The following is a 17,060-nucleotide window of genomic DNA, read 5'->3' as shown; positions in this document are numbered from 1 at the left end:
ATATTTCTTGAGAGCATAGCCTGCCTTATTTGCTTCTCTTTCAACAGCAACTATTACCTGGCACAGATTAGCAGCTAATTGATATTTAGCAAATTGGCTTAAAATGAAAGGAAAGAAAGTTAGGAGTTTGTGACTCCATCCATTAATGAAAAAGAGAAAAGCAATCGTCTGCTGAACTGAATTAAGACAAGCTTCTGAAAAATTCCTACTGCTTCACATGCTCTAGAAGATTACTTGCTCAACACACACCAGTTCAGCTCACCAACATATCACCAGCTTACAAACAATGTTTATTGGCATGGCCTTAAATAAATTAACATCCCCATTTCTACTGACTCTTGTGCAGAAATGACAAGTTCACAAGTTAATGGGAACAGAGAAGAAGGGAAGAGTATATGAAGAGAGGAGGGAGAAAGGCATTTCACAATTTATCAGCAGGTGAGGCCCGGCACCTCATTTATTTTACAAAATGGACTGCTGATGCTCATATTTTTCTAAGTTGGAACTCAACACAGCTTCCTGCTTCTCCTCTACCTGCCACCAGCCTTGCAGTCTGTGGACATGTTGCTTATTCTCTAGAATCATCATTTCCCTTTCTTAAGCTATCAACTGGTGCCACTTCATTCCCAGTGGCTGCTGCAAAACAGTGCTGGAAGTGTCACCCCACACAGGGTGCTGAGCCCAATCCTCCTTAATCAATACTGGGTACAAAACCAAGGAAATGCCAATGGGTATCTGCAAACTTCCTTTGAAGCTGATCTTCCCATTTAGAATGAATTAATATCTAATCGGCAAGCAATCATGCCTAATAATTTTAAGATTTGTTTATTCTTCGGAGTCACATCTTTCAAAACACTGTCAATAGAACAATTATATAGGCTCTGATCACCCGAAGTCACTTAGAGGAGTGTCTTGCAGGTTCTTATAACTACTACTCAAGGCAATTACTTGTTCCAGGTCAGCTTTCCATGATAATAATAATAACAACAATAGTAACAATAGCAAATAAGACAAAATAAGATGAGAAATCTGAACAAAATTGGAGAAACATATTTTCAGTCAAATCTACATAAATAAAATATGCCTGTCTATCTGCCAGGAAATTTATTTTCTTCTTCCAAATTCTAGTCAGTTTTATATAGCCTCTCTCCTCCCAATTTGTGTCCTGCAGGGCCAGGCAGCAGAGCCTTTAAAACAATCTTGGGTCCTCCATCGTCCTTTGCAAGAAACCCCCAGGGTCTTCCTTTCGATGTCAGCCATCCGTTTCATATGTTAAAACAACATTTTTGTTTTTATTTTGAGTCTGGAGGCAAAAGGCTGAACAAAGGAAAATGTCAGATACAGAAAGATTAGGTCAGATCAACCTAGACTTGGAAAAAACAGGGGTGGCAGGGATTTTTCTAAAATGCTGGTCTTGCTCAAAATATCTTCACATCCTATAAGGTGTTCTGTTGTAGTTAATCTTTCCAAGGAACAATGACACAGATGTGATCCTTTTCTAGACAACAGCATCATCAAGGTATGTCTGTGATTTATAGCAGGGCTAGGAGTGGTAGTTTGTACCAACCTTGCTCAAAGACAAATCACAAAGTCTCAAGGATCCTAAGCCCCCTCTATTTCCTTGGAAGAGTTCTGAGAATCCTGGAGCATTCCATTTGACTGATTTTAAAGATGCCCTCTAGCTGCTACCTGTGCCACTCTTGCTCTCCTTCTTTAGAATGCTGGTGGCCACCTGATAACTCAAGTAGACGTTCTCTCTCCAATGGCTGCTGACGCCCACCTGGCTGCATGCATGGTTTTTATGCTCTCCTGCCTGTGTTTGAAGAGTCTCATCCAAGAGAGACAGTGTTCTGTCAGATTTTAGTTTGTGCTCCCCTCCTAAGAACTGTAGATAAATTACTCAAGGTCTTCATTGGAAGTCAATTGAGTCCTATATGCTGACAAATAGCCAGGGATTTTAACAAGATTTCAGTCATGTCATAGAGTGACTCTCAGGATCTTAGAATACTCCTTCCCAACAGAATAGCTCCCCTCCTTTTGTTTCGTTATCCTAAGCCCTAAGGCTTTACACCCAAAATATTAGTTTTAATAACTTCTTCAGCATTTATTCAAGAGGACCTAACAGGTCCTCATAAAATCTGGGCTCTCTGACCCACTTGGCATGTCACAGTTTCCAGATGGGAATGCAAATGAAAGCCCGCCTCTTGGATATTCATGTGTGTGTGTGAGTGTGTGTGTGTATGTGTGTGTGTGTGTGTGTGTGTGTGTGTGTGTGTGTGATTGAGAGAGACATAGAGAAGAAGGAGGAAGAGGAGGAGGAAGAGAAGGTGGAGGAGGAGGAGGAGGAAGAGAAACAAGAAGCCATGAGAGACTCTGCCAAGGCATTTGTAAGTTTAGCCAAGAATCTATTATCTCAGTTTTCCTTTTTAGGTTGTAAAATATCAAAAAGCAATTCATCTGCTTTTCTTGGCACTGAAATGAGTGGTATCTTTCTGGTTTGAATTGGTTTGGGCCTTGTCCCACTCTCCCACCCTTTTAAACATGACGTTGGAGAAAACTCCAAGTTAATAAAACATGTCGCTGGCTCCTTCCACATTCCGTGTCAAGCATTCTCCCCATATTTGTGATCCCTAACACCAACCAATAGAAACCCAGATGTCCCGAATTCCTAAATGATATGCTCCAACGAACATCACCTTCTCCTAAAATACTTTATCTTATAAAAATCACCATTTTCTTGCTCATGACTACAAAATAAGGTTACTAGAAGGGGTAGAAACAGAACCTAGGATGCTGGATCTTTTGACTGCCCTCTTCTGAAAGTAAATGTGGCAATTTTAACTTAGGGAGTTTATAATGGTACATGGGTTCCAATGCATAGTGACCCCCATCTCAGGGTGCCCTATGATGCTCAGTGCCCTCATTGCCACACGTGGGTACCCCTCTGGCTGCTCTGGAAATGATGTGTCAGCTCATCTTTCCCCTGGGCTGAGTCCTGCCAGAAAGATATGTGTAGATTATTTAAAAACCCATACAATGAGTCAATAATTGCAGTGATGGTGACAGTAGAGAACATGTCTTTGTATGTGTGAGGATGTGTGTGTATTTATATATGGGTACCTGTGTGTATATTTGAATATGCTTATTTATGAGTGTGTATATGTATGTTTGTTTCTTTATACTTGTGCATGTACCATATGTGTGTGTTAAGAGCCTGAAGAACATTTAAGAAGTTAAGTTGCCTAACCCTAATTTGGCAGGTAAAGAAATATTGAGACCCAGATAATTTAAATAACTACTTTTTAGTGGGTCATAATACTAGAAACAGGTTCCTGCAATATTTTCCCCATTTTCTCTAATAAGTCAAGAGAAATAGTTGTGTTTAATTAGTTAATTTGGAGAAAATATCATCAAGTAGGGTGGCAGAAGGAAAGGATTTGGGGTTAAATCCATAATGACAGTGTATCAGACCAGGTTCAGTCTTAAACGATCTTACTGAATCACAACTAAACCCAGAGGGTTTCTGCATCTCTTGAATCCCACCTTAAAGAAAGGAGTGCTGAATCTCTGTCACTATCTCCCCAAAATGTGTGCTTTTCTGGAATGTCCAATTTCCTCATGCCATACTCACAGATCCCTATTTCCGAGGCAAATACTTATAATCTGGCATTAAATCTGCACAGCTCAGCCTAGCACCCAGGATGCTTTCTAGGTGCTGCAGAATGATAAACAGCTCATTTTGGAGTCAGTTCTTTGGAATCAAATGCTTTTATGATTCCAAATATAGTTAGCATTAGAATGCTACATCATAATATCCTCAGAAGCACTCCAGTAACACACCTTAGGATTGTAGTTTTTATGAATGAACTGTTGGTACATAATCCTCTTCCTACTGCATTGAACAAGACTTACTGATAATATTCTTATTATTATTCCTGTTCAATAAATGGAGAAACAGAAGTTCACAGAGGTAAAAAAAAAAAAATCACAAAATCACAAAAACTAATATTTACTGCTTACATGGGTTTAAGCCCAATTCTGATACTAGGTTTTCTGTGTGCTATAATTTTCAGCATAAAAAACTAATGACACTATATTGGATTATAAACAATAATGTATTTGCTCATGGTTCCTCATTTTGTGCTGGGCTTAGCTGAGTGGTTCTTCTGTTAGACTCCCTTGGGATTTCTCATGTGTGTACAGATATTAGATGGTTTGCTTGCAGCTGTTTGTTCTAAGGTAGTTGCACTCACATGACAGGTGGTTGCACTCACATGACTAGTGGTTAGTTGGACTGCCAGCTGGGATGTTTACTGTTTGTTTGTCTTGTAATGTTTTTCTGCATACTTCACATTTTAATATTTTAATGTGTTAACTCTGGGTTTTAGTGCCTGTGCTGTCTGTTTCTCAAGTTTGTATCCAGAAGGTGATATGATAGTGATTTACTTGAGTGCCTAGAGCTAACAAAAACAAACAAACCAATGGAGAAAACACCTTACACAGTCTTTGCAAATTGGCTCTGCATTGGCTGGTGCTCTCCTATTGAGTTTAGCCTTCCTATCAATAAAATCACCCCAAGGTAAAAGTGAAGTGCAGGGTCTTCTCCAACTTTCCTGAGCCTGTGTTTAGTCTGGGTTTCTGCTCACTGGTGGCCTCAGAAAATCTCCCATTTACAGGAATTCCAACCTCCCCTATGAGATTGATTTTCCCCTACTCTTGGTTGCTCAATTTTATGTCTTAAATCTGGCAATCCTTTTCCACAAACCACTTTGACTTACTTATTTTTTACTCTGCTTTAGCTGTCTGCAAGCCTGTAGGGCAAGTTCTGGAAGGATGAGCCAGAGAAGTTTCTTGGTTTAGTCTTCCAATCTGCCACCCAAGATATTTATTTGCACCAACATATAGGAACCTTATGTACATAGGGATTACTCTGCTCCCTCTAGAACAGGGCTAGGGGCCCACAAGAAGAGTGGTAGCTGCCTCCACATCATGCTGTGGAGAGGGTCAGGGAAAGGCCAGCAGGGCTCCAGGTGGTTGTCCTACCATTTTTTTTTTTTAAAGAAAAGCATGGCTCAACTGTATCCTGTTTATAAGAGACTCACCTTCAATTCAAAGACAAAAGTAGGTTGAATGTAAAAGAATGGGCAAACAAATCCTATGCAAATAGTAACCAAGAGAGAACTGTGGTAGCTATAGTAATATTAGAGAAATATATTTTAACTAAGACATATTTATGAGGGAAAAAAAGGTCACTATACCCTGATAAAGGGGTCAATTCAACAAGTAGACATAACAATCATAAATTTATTTGTAGCTAATGTCAGAGCCCCAAAATATATAAAGCAAATATTGACAGATTTGAAGGGAGAAATAGATGGTTCTACATTAATAGTAGGAAACTTCAGTATACCTCTTTTAGTATTGGATAGAACATCTAGGCAGCAGATCAATAAAGAAATACAAGACTTGAACTATACTATAAACTAACTAGACCTAACTGACATATATAGAACATTTCACCCATGTGTCATTCTCAAGGATAGACCATATCTCAGGTCACAAAACAAGTCTCAATAAATTAAAAAAAAAACATTGAAATCATTAAATGTATTTCCTTCAACCACAACGGAGTGCAGCTAGAAATCAATACCAGAGGGAGAAGTGAAACTTCAGAAGTATGTTGAAATTATAAAACATACCCCTAAAAAACTAATAGATCAAAGAATAAAGGACAAAGGAATTCTTGAGGCAAATGAAAACCAAAAAAACAACATACCAAAAACTTATAAGATGCTATAAAGGAAGTACTGAGAGGGAAAGTTATACTTTTAAATACTTACATTAAAAAAAGAAGAAAGATTTCAGACCAGACACCTAACCTCACAAATAGAGGATCTACAAAAAGAAGAGCAAACTAAACCCAAAGCAAGCTTAAGGAAGGAAATAACAAAGATTAGAGGAAAGATAAATGAGATAGAGGAAAAAATCAATAGAATCAACATAACCAAAAGTTGGTGCTTTTAAAAGATCAATAAAATCAATAAACTTATAGATAGAAGGACAAAGAAAAAAGAGAGAGGGCACAAATTGACTAAAATAATAAATAAAGAAGGTACATTACTTCTATCCTCACACATATAGAAAGGATTAGATTTGTGATTTAATACCCAAAATATATGAAGAAACCCTACAATTCAAGAACAAAAAGACAGCCCAATTTAAAAATGGGCAAAATACTTGCATAGGCATTTGTCCAAAGAAGAAATACAAATGGCCATTAAGCACATGAAAAGATGCTCAAAATCATTAGCGATTAGGGAAATGCAAATCAAAATTATAATGAGATAACAAATCACACCCAAAAGAATGGCTACTATTTTTAAAATTCAGAAATATGAAGTGTTGGAAAGGATGTACAAAAATAAGCACACTCATTCATTGTTGGTGGGAATGTAAAATGGTGCAGCCTCTATGAAAAACAATTTGGTAGTACCTTAGAAAGCCACGTACAGAATTACACATAACCCAGCAATTCCACTTCTAGGTATATACCCAAAACAATTCAAAGCAGGGATTTGAGCAGATACTTGCATACAAATGTTTATAGCAGCATTAATCAGAATTGCCAAAAGATGGAAGCAATCCAAGTATCCATCAAGAGATGAAGGGATAAACAAATGTGGTATATACATACAATGGAATACTATTCAGTTGTGAAAATCAGTGAAGCTCTGATACATGTGGCAACATGGATGAACCTTGAGGACATTATGCTGTGTGAAATAAGTCAGACACAAAAGGACAAATAGTGTATGATTTCACTTATAGGTAATAATTAGAATAAGAAAATTTATGGGATCAGAAAATAGATTATAGTTTACCAGAGATTGGGCTTGTGGTAGAGAATATGAATTTATACTTACTTGGTACACAGTTTATATGTTTGGGGTGGTGGAAACATTTTGGTAATGGGTGGTAGTACGGTAGCACAACACTGTGAATGTAATTAAGGTCACTGAATTTTATATTGAATATGGTTAAAAGGGGAAATTTTAGGTTGTATATGTGTTACTATAATATTTTAAAAAAAAATAAGACCCAGGATTGTATAACAAAAACAGTGCACCACAATGAAAATTACGAACTCAAGTTAATCATGTAATTATAATAATAATGTTTCACCAATTATAACAAAGTTACCACACTAATGCAAAGTTTTAATAACAGGAAAATCTGCATGTGTAAGGAAGGTATATGGGAACTTTACTGTCTGCATGATTTTTCTTTCATAAAAAAAATTAAATAATAAATAAATTGAGAAATGTCACTTTTCTGCATAAAATTCTTCAAACACCTGAAAAATCCCTAACAGATTATATAAGGCCTGGACCCCTGCCCACCCCTCTTCACTCCAGCCACAGGTAATAGAACAGACTCCCAGATCTACCATGCTCTGCTCTTTCCTGCCTTCAGGCCTGTGTTCATACTGTCCCACCCTGGAGAGCTCTTTATTTGTCTCTTTGATTGACCTATTCCTACACATTCTTCAGATTTCCTTTCCTTATCAGGGTTTCAGCAGGCCATCCCTGACACTGCAAACTAACGTACTGCTCTGTTATTCTTTCTCATAGAACATCATTATTTTCCTCCTTTAACACTTGGCGCTTACAACAGGTTTTAATTATATTATTACCTGCATCTCTGTGTGTTGAAGTCTGACTCCACCAACGGGTTGTCAGCTGCATGGGAGCTGGACCACGTGTCTCCTGTGCTCATCGTCATATAGGAAGCATGGAGGGACTGGAGGGATTTGCCTGGCTTTCAAAAAATACTGGTCAAATGACATTAATGATCCAATGATGAGTGAATGAATGATAGGAAGGTAACATTATCACTACAATTTTAATATTGCGGGAGAGGACACTCTTGAAGGTGGTACTTTTTGTAAGAGTGAGTCTTCTGTTCTCTTTCTCCTCTCCATACTACTGGGTCTCTCCTTTCTGCGTTTAGGAGCTCAAGCCTTTCGTGAAGCTCATTCATTCACCTTTCCCAGCTGGGCCTCCTGAGGAGCAGACTCAGGAGCTCTCTGCTCAACTTCCTCCCAGAGAAACCCACACTGTACCTCCCTCTACTGCCCCAATCTGGTCTTTCTCCTACCAGAAAGCTCCTCTCTGGCTGCCTGCTGAGTAGGATCCAATTAGCTCACTCAGGATATGATTTCAATTACTGATAAAGGCATCATGCCATGCCTCTCCCGTGCACATCTGCATGCTAATCCAAATGGTGGCTCTCTAATGGAATTCCTGGCAACAGTGGGAGGTTGGGAAGAGATATTCTGGGGGTGGGGATAGAAAAGGAAAGGAATCCTTCCTTGCCCTCATTAAATCTTACACCTTTCAAAGACTCAAAGAACTTTACCAGTATAGAGAGACATATGTTTAAGTGAAGTAAAACAAACAAACAAATAAAACAGACTTCCTGATAATATGAACAGTATGATGTTATTGAATGAGCAAGGAAAATGTATGCATGCATAGATAATGTCTGGAAGGATATATCCCCAGGAGTTTAATCAGACTTACCTCTTGGTGGTGGAATTAAGGTTTTATTATGTATTATATCATCATATAGTTATATCTATTCCACTATAAAAATCCCACTGAACTTTTGGTAGGGAGAAGAAAATAATAGTAACTTGAAAGAATGAAGGAAAACAGACCAACCATCTTGTAAATTGTTCTTTAGTTGGAGGTTTGGTTCTGCTAATACACCTTTAAACCACCATCTTACAAGGAAAGTAACCAGATTCCCTGGCTCCATTATTCTAGTTTCTCTCTTTCCATCCTTTAGCATGAAATCAAAATCCTTTGAGGACCATACTCTATTAGCAAAGTGGGAAGATTGAGGGAAGACTGGACTGGAGTCCAGAAAATTTGGATATAGTCCTGGAGCTGCTATTTATTCAGTTGAACCTTCTTGGAGTCAATTCCCCTTTCTGGGTCAAGTCTTCACATCTGTAAACACACAGGTCTGGCTTAGATAGACTCTTACAGGTCCTTTAAGAGCTCTAACTTTCCATGTCTCTAAGTATTATTACTGATAGGGTTCCAACCTCCTATTCTGAACTTTTGGGTTATCAAGTTGCTTTTTCTGGATGTTTTTTAAAGCCCTGCTGGACTGAAACTTCCAACTGCTCTCCAGCCATGGTTTCACCTCTGTGTGTCCTACAAAGTTGTCTAGCTGCAAGCCCTGGAAGAAACCCTGTGAATCATGGGTAGAGGAAACATATAACTCATCATCTCAACTGGAAACTGGAAAACCAGCGATCAATAACTATGCCAGATCAGAATCACCTGGGACCATCCTGGGTACAGCAGGGCACCGGGAAGTGACCTGCTTTCAGTCCAGGCAGGCCTGGTTTCCTTGGCCAGTTGCTCACATTTTAGCTGTGTGATCTCAGACACTAGATTACAAATTCCATGAAGGAAAGAGCAGGGGCCATTCTATTCAGAAAGGATCTTCTTTTAGTAACTGCCACTAAAATATGTCCCAAAAGAAGGATTCAAAGAAGATGCTGTGGTTTTGTCAAATCAAGCTAATGACACAACATCTTAAGCAACGTGATCCCAGAAGTACCACTTTGGGTTGTGTTGCTTCTTTTTTTCTCCAATTCTGTGTATGAGAACTCCAAGGCTTTGAGGAGGTAAGTGACATGGCTAAGAAGAATGTAAGCTCCATGAGCACTGTGATACTTTTGTCTATTTTTCTTTATCTTTGTTTTTGTAATTTTTCCAATTTGCTTAATTTTTATTTTAACTTTGTCATATGATTGTGTGTTTATCTGTTATCTATGTATATCTATTTGTTTGTCTACCTTTCTGTCTATTGAATTCATAGGATCATGCTACCAATAGTTGGCTGTATTGGACTAGAATCCATGGCTGTTGATGTCCATGCCAGAGTTTTCACAATGATCTCTCATGCCATGCTTCTTCCCAATCCCCAAACCCTTACTTTGTTATTAAACTCTATAAGACAGAGAACTTTTTATGCATTTTTCCCTAGGAGACATGAACTCCAGTAGCACCTTCTTCCCCATCACCACACACACACACACAAACACACAAACACACACACACAAACACACTACACACAAACATACCCCTTCAGGATGCAGTGCTGAATTACTTTGGGCTCAAAATAAGGTCCATCCCCTCCCTGTGAAAAGGAAAAAAATGAATAATGGGTTTCTTGAAAAATGAATGCAATGTTTCCCTGAATGACACTGCCATTGTCTGAGACTTATGTGGCTTTAAATGAAAATATTTTTATCAGAAAAATGTAGAAGGGAAAGCATAAGGTAACCTAAATCTCTTTCTGGATGGAAAAGCTCTCAAGTCACTAAAGATGGGTTTACCAAAAAGGCTTGGCAAGAAGCAGTGATGTTTGCAAGTTGTTCAAGGAAACTGTTTTTATTAGTCAATTTCATTCCAGTGTTTACTGGTTACTTGCACAGGGACATGTTTCTTAGACACTGACAAGCTTTACACCAAATTATGAGCTATAGCTGAAAATATAGTAACAGAATGTCACTCCTGATTTGTTTCCTGAGCTGGAGTTACATGGCTAGAAATATCAAAGGGGTGATCCATGGAGAAAGGAAAGCCTTCAAATGGCTCTGGAATTGGGCACCAAAGCAGAAAGCATGGCCAGACGTAACATTGCTTGCTCCAGAAAAGGGAAGAGAGCTGGTCCCCTGAGCCAACTGGCCTCTGTCCAGTGCCCTTCCCCCCACTCCCAGCAGTTTTGCCTACATACATGGATCCGGCATTGCAACTGAACCCTGTCTCTGCCATCCAAAACCCTCCTCCCACAGGGCTAGGGTGAGCTCTTTAGAGTTTATGCTCAGTTTGCAAACAGAGAGCTATTCTGTACTGGCTTGAGATACCAAAAATATCCTGAATGCTGAAAAGAAACAGTGAGTCCTTTTGGGGAGCGAAAGCTGGCTTTAGAGCCAGGCAGGGTGGGTTTAGCATCTCAGTTTACACTGCAATGTTGGGGTGAACATTGCCTCCTCTAATCTTCACCTTGCTCATTGTTAAAATGGGAAGGCCACGTAATCAGAATCTTTGTAGGGTAATGTGGGCCAACTGAGGAGTTTAGAAAGATGACAGAAAACAAACAATCAGAGCACAAGTCCTTGCCTTGGGTGGACTTACTGACACATCTAAAAAATGTGTCAGTTCTTCCAGATACTCACTATCTAAAGAAATTCACCCAGCAGCACACCTTTCTCCAGTCGTTCCTCAATTTTATATTTGCTCCAACTTGGTTTGATTCTTAGACACAAGCTGAGTCAGGCTTCTTTGGGCTGTATGGAACACTTGACTGATACTGGATTACATGACCTCGAGATGGAGATCTTTCATGTGGGCCAGCGCTAGACAAATGCTCTGTGCGGTGGCCTGGGGGCTAGCTCTGATCAGTGGAGCAGTGATTATGGGAAGAGTTTGTCATCAGACCAATGTGGGCTTAACTGATGAGTTAATTAGCATCACTAAAACTCATCTATAAGGTGGAGAGACTATTCTATAATATACTTCTATTAGAAATAACATACACCCAATGCTTAGCACAAGGCAAGCACTCAGCAAATGACTGTTACAAATATTCCAAGTTCTGGGAAGCCTCTAGTATGCCTTCTCTATATACCTCATTTAAACTTCATATACACACACACATATGTAGAATTTTAAAATTGATTTTCCATTTAAAAATTGTGGGAGATAAATCTTAGTTTAGACCAAAGTTATGAAACAAACAAGCTCCTAAAATTTTACATGTTCTAAGGACCTCGTTGAATCACATACTTATTTTTAGAGATGAGCAAAGGGAGATCCAAAGAAGCAAGGTATCTTGCCTGGGTCATATAGAGAGCTAGTGAGTATTTCCTGAAATACTCAGTCAATTGTAATTTTTTTCATGAAATGAGGCAATTTTCCAAGAGTTATACTATTGCAATGTGTCTAATGTGGGTGGGGTCCTGTTAGTCTCCTTTGAAATTTTACCAAAGTAAAAATTTTACCAAAGTCCACTTAGTTACCAATGCTGATTAAGCCATATGTGTTGACTGGTGTCTCACTATTTGATTGGTGTCTCATATGACAATGGAAAATAGCACCAACCAGCCATCTTCACTAGAACTATAGAGGCAAAGCCTCCCTTTAAGACCTTTATATTTGATGGAATCTTGCATGAGATATGGTTAGGAGGTCACCAAAAAGGCTGTCTTTTTGAATCTTGTGGCATCTTCCTGTTCCATATGGAAAAATCTAGCCACTAAATGGAAGATTGGCTTGGCCGCCTTCATCACTATGGTCTTTAAAGGCAGAGAAACTTTTGTTCTTATTCCAGGGCTGCTAATTACTAGCTTTGTAACCTTAGGAAACTTACTTAACCTTCCTGGGCCTCATTATCCTCATCAGGAAAGCTTGAGGTTGTTATCCTTACTTCACAGAGTTGCTGTGATGGTGAAATAAGATAGTATGTGTGCAAAGAGCTTAACTGATTCCTGGTGCATAAAAGGGCTTGATAAATGACAACCATGGATATTAGCTTGATAAGTTCCTCAAGAAAGTGTTCAGTCCCTTCATGATTCTTAAATTCTGGCAGGAATAAATAATGGAATAAAGTGAAATCATTTGGTAAATTCTGCATCCAGGAAACCACTTAATGCCAGGCAAATTGGCCTGTTGTTGATGTCGGTTTGAAACGTGATTCATTTTCAAAACTTTGAACTATTTTGAGAAGTTAACTATATCATGCATTTTGAAACAATTATACCAGCATGGCTTTTGCCAAAGAATGATATAATTTGACCTTCCTTGAGTAAAGGATGGGGTTATAAAGATAACGAAGAAGAGGGGAATCAAAGATTTTTATACCAGAGGGACTAACCAAAAAAATAAATTCAATGAGGATTGTTTATGAATTCTTTAACTTTAATAATTACCAGCTTTTGTTAGTTTTTGCCATTTCATCTCTATTTCCTCATGCACAGTAGCAATAAAATCTATAAAAGTTCAACTTCTTTCTAACTGGAATGTTAGGTAAGTCACTTAATCTTTTTGTAATCTATAAAAGCTCAACTTTTTGTTAACTGTGGAATATTAGGTAAGTCACTTAATCTTTTTGTACCTCAGTTTCTTTATCTATAATTTGGGGATAAAGTAATATTTACTTGTATAGTTATTTGGAATAATAAATAAAATTATGTTATAAATAGGACTCAGCAACAAGTTTGCTCTGAAGGCATATTTGAAACATAGGTATAGTTAGCCCAACTCCAAGTGCAGTGTCACAGCTACTACATTATTCTTTCCCAATGTGAATGAATGAAAGTTATCATACTTATAACTGATGTTACAAAAATCAGCGAGCAAGTGAAGAGGAGTTAGTCTGGAGTGGGAGGGCAATACGTCTTCATTTACACCCTCAAGATCATACTTCCTTTGCATTTCCATAAAATCAGATCTTGGCCATGCCCTAATAAATTTAAGTGCATGGTTTGTACACCATGTCTCTTACCCATCCCCAGCCTCAAATTTCCATTTCGACCTTTAGCACATCCTTAATTTTTTACATCATAACTCCAACACCATGGCCTAAGAAGTTCTAAACTGGGAGTTATAGGGTAATGTCTGAGTTAGGAATAAAATCAATACTTTGTTTACTCTCCAATTATTACCTTTCTGGGCTCACTTTTCCTATCTGTATAATAGGGGCAGTAGAAATCAATGATGTTTTCACTCTCTTAATGCACTTCTAAATTTAAAAGTTTTTCATTCTACAATGTGACTACCCATTTTTGTCTTCTGGGATCACCATTGCCTAAACTGCTGCAAAGACAACCAAACTTTACTCAGAACAAGTATTTTATAAGAGAAGACAGTTTTTCAGCAATACCTAAACCTTATCATAAAGCAACCAAAAAAGGGGGAATAATTTTGCAAATCTTGTCAGAAATCATGTCTTTGCCAGGAAGAGCTTCTAAACAGTAGTGTTATGAAGGTAAAGGATTCATGGTGTTGATGGGATGGATGTGGGAGAAACCCTTCTAGTAATCCAAAGTAAAATAAAATGGACTGTAATTTGCACCTGAATGTTTTTTTGTTTTTTTTCCTCCCTTGGAGCTATCTGCTCTAGTTTGATGCTGTTTGTTTTCCCCAAGAGAGAATGCAGCTGTCGCTCCATATCTGGGGGGTAGATATCCATCACCCGGAACGTATCGCAAACTATTAATAATGCATCACTGCAAATCTACCTTGTCTCAATAAACACCTTGTCTCCCAGTGCAGATAAAAGGTCCAGCAGGCAGATGTTGGAATTTATTATCACTGCATTCCCCCTTTCCTTTTTCTCCGAGGAGGATGTCCAGTTTCTGAGCTCTCCTGTGGATAATGCACAAAGAGGGAGCTAACATTTTCTGAGCAACCCCTGAGTGCCAGATGCTTACATGAAATCACCTCAAGAACCCTGAGAAGCATGTTTTATCAATCCCATTTTGCAGATAAAGAGACTGAAGGATAAGTGAGAGGAAGTAACTTGCCTAAGAAGACTCAGCTCATGAGTACCGGAAAACTTGAAATTTTAAGTCTTTGCCCCAAAGCTCTTTCCCTTGCTGCTGTAACACATGCCTTCGGGTGGTTAGAGTCTGCGTTTTTCATTTTTACCTTTCATAATGTAACCACCATATCCCTGCAAACAGGCAAGCTTAGACAAATTGAATTTGTGAAAGATGAACATGAAAAGATCCTTTGGGGCAGCTGTGGAATATAGATTCCAACACAGGAGCTGGACTGTGAACCTCCAGAACAGACAGTGACCTCCCCAAGTGCCGATGGATTCCTCAGGCTGCTTCACTATTTCTTTTCCTGATTCTTAGTCTTGCTTGTAGTGTCTGTGGCTGAGTTGACAAAAAGGCAGCTCTTTCTAACCCTTGATTGTAGATCACAACAAGTTGCACTCATGTTTCTGTTTCCATCGAAGTAGGCCTTCCCTGCTTGGTTGAGGAGGAGGTGTTACATGTTCACAAGGCACCTCATAGCTTAGCCTTGCTTGTATGAGATGGGAAAAAAAACAAACCTGTCCCTCCTCACCTACCAGACTATTAGCTCCTTTTCAAGAGAGAATGATTGAATTGCTTGATAGTCAATGGGCCATGATTTGCTTGTAGACAGGATCACTGTCTTAAAACATAAATGAGCATCTATCTGTGCATGCTTCAGAACGAGTGCAGCAGCGCAGACACATCTTCTAGAGAGTTCATCTGGTAGGAGCACTCAGCACCCACCTCGCAGGTCCACCAAGTATACATTCATAGAAGAGTGATTAGGACGGGGTCCTTAGTTTTATGCATCATAATGCCAACACTACTGCCTAAGAACTGTGAGTTACAGGGTAATGTCTGAGCTAGGAATAAAATCAATACCTTGTTTACTCTCCAATTATTACCATCGTGCATGTAGCACTCCAGGTCTACAAATCCAAAATGAAAGAAGGGACTGGGACACCAGAATCCCCCCCAAATCTCTGATTTCTCTCTCAATTGCATTCCCCTTAAAGACTGGGAAGTGCCAACATTTGTGCTAGAGTTATGTTCATGTTTCCAACACAGCATGCCAGTGATTTTCATTCTCAAATCAGCCCTGTTAGATCACGTCTTAAACCCCATTTTGTAGATGAGAAAACTGAGGCTTGGAAAGAGTTTGGGTTCCTTGCTCAGGGTAAGAAGCTGCTAAAGGGCTAGTTTGGCATTTCTTGGCATTGAGCTGAAGGGCTATGGCTGTTGAAGAGCAATCAACATATATATCCTTGGACCTCAAGGAAATAAAAACTGAAACTCAAATTCCCCGGGTGCCGCGGTGCCCTTGAAGGAACCCGTTCATCGATTTCCCTGTGAGGCTCTTCCCACAGACAGCCCGAGCGTTGCGCAAGGGAGTTCTCATAAAAGTAGGCATAGCTCACTGGGCTCCGTTTCCACAGCCGCAGGAGGATGAAAACCCCTTAGTGGTTATAAGAAAACTGAGCGATTTTACTGACAAATTAAAGGCTTGGGAGGCAGTGGGAGAAACTGGTCAGCTGCAGCTTCAGAGGAAGCCTCACTGAACATTTCAAAGCCTCCACTTCAATTATGAAGGGAGAAGCTGAGGCCTGGAAAGTGGTCCCTAAAGTGCCTGCGCCCCGCATTGGATATGCTTCTTGTACTCAGCAGGGCTGGAGACCTTTAAGGAGGGACTGGATAACAGGGGCAGAAGGGTGGATGAGCGAGAGAGAGGGAGAGAGAGAGAGAGCGAGAGAGAGAGAGAGAGAGAGAGAGAGAGAGAGAGAGAGGGAGAGAATCTGCCAGAGGGAAGTCTTCCCTGCTCACAGAATCGTAGAGAGTAAGAACAGGATTTTTGACATTGCTGTTTCCAAAATGAAGAACAGAGCAGGTACTAACTGGCACAAACTCCTCAGTTTGGCAATAAAGGCGGGCATTGGCTGCATGAATGAATGGGGAATGATATTAATGAAGCATCTACTATAATATTTATAATACAATGTATATTATATATGTTATATGTAATCCTCACAGCCCATGTTCTATTACCTACGTTTTTATTTTTTAGAAAAAGAGACCGAGGTTCAGAAAGTTAAGCAAGGAGCTCCACAGCCCATAAATGGCAGAGGAGTTGACATCTTTTCCTAAGATCTATGAATATTTCAGGATTCCCCAGATGCCATTTCCTGCAGGAAAGCCTCTTCCTTCGTTGCCTCAGGTCTGAGTTAAGTGCACCGTCTCTGAATTTCTACCCCATCCTACTTCCTGCCCCTCTATTGTAAGGGCCCATTTACATTTCTCTCTCCCACTAGACCTTGAGCTCCTGAAGGCAGGCACCATGCCAGTCTCCTTTGCTGTTTCAGCCCCAGCCCCCAGCACAGCTTAATGATGGTATGAAAGTGAGAGGCTATCCCAAGTCTTCTGGAACCTTCTTTTTTACCCTTGAAAAGGCCCGTGG

This window comes from Choloepus didactylus, chromosome 22, assembly GCF_015220235.1.
Source record: "Choloepus didactylus isolate mChoDid1 chromosome 22, mChoDid1.pri, whole genome shotgun sequence".
Taxonomy (NCBI): Eukaryota; Metazoa; Chordata; class Mammalia; order Pilosa; family Megalonychidae; genus Choloepus; species Choloepus didactylus.
Note: the sequence above shows the minus strand (reverse complement) of the source record.